Below are 885 nucleotides of genomic sequence, written 5' to 3' on the forward strand. Positions count from 1 at the left end.
TAGTATGTTAAGTGCTCACATGGATAAAGTAAACAGCATGCAAGAACATATGGGTAATGTGAGCAGAGAGAGGGAAATCCTATGAAAGAACAAAAAGAAATAAATACTAAAGATCAAAAACACTATAACCTAAATGACGAGTGCCTTTGATGGTATTACTGCTAGCCTGGATACAGCTGAGGAAAGCATCTTTGATCTTGAGAATCTATCAACAGAACTTTGAAAACTGAAGAGCCAACAGAACGAAGACTAAAAACAAAACAAAGCAATATCCAAGAATTGTGAAGCAATTACAAAAATTACAGTGTATGTGTCATGGGAATATCAGAAGAAGACAAAAAGAAAGGAGCAGAAGAACTATTGGAAACAGTTATGACAGAGTTTTCCAAGATTACTATCAGATAACTAATTACAGATTCTGGAAGCTCAGAGAACACCAAGCAGAATAAATATCACAAAGAGGAAAAAAAAAAAAAAAAAACGCTCCAAAAAACTGCATTGAGGTATGTAATTTTCAAATTATAGAAAATAAAAGAAAAAGAAAAAAGCTGGTTGTGGGGGTTGGGATTTTATCTATAGAGGAACAGAAATAAGAATTGCATCTGGCTTTTCCTCATTAGCCATGAAGGCAAAAATAGAGTATAATGAAATATTTAAAATATTGAGGGGAAAAAAAAAACAGACATAGAATTCTCTACTTTATGAAATCATGCTTAAAAATAAATGAGAAATAAACTTTCTCAACCAAAGAAAAAAATGTGGGTTTTTTTTCCTGTTATTTAGATAGTCACAAAATAGCCACCATTCTCCCATAAGAAAGATAGTAAGATTGAGAAAGCAATGAAATATGTAAAACTTGAGAGTTATATCTCAGAGAGCACTTGC

Source organism: Lutra lutra, chromosome 3 (assembly GCF_902655055.1).
Source record: "Lutra lutra chromosome 3, mLutLut1.2, whole genome shotgun sequence".
Lineage (NCBI taxonomy): Eukaryota > Metazoa > Chordata > Mammalia > Carnivora > Mustelidae > Lutra > Lutra lutra.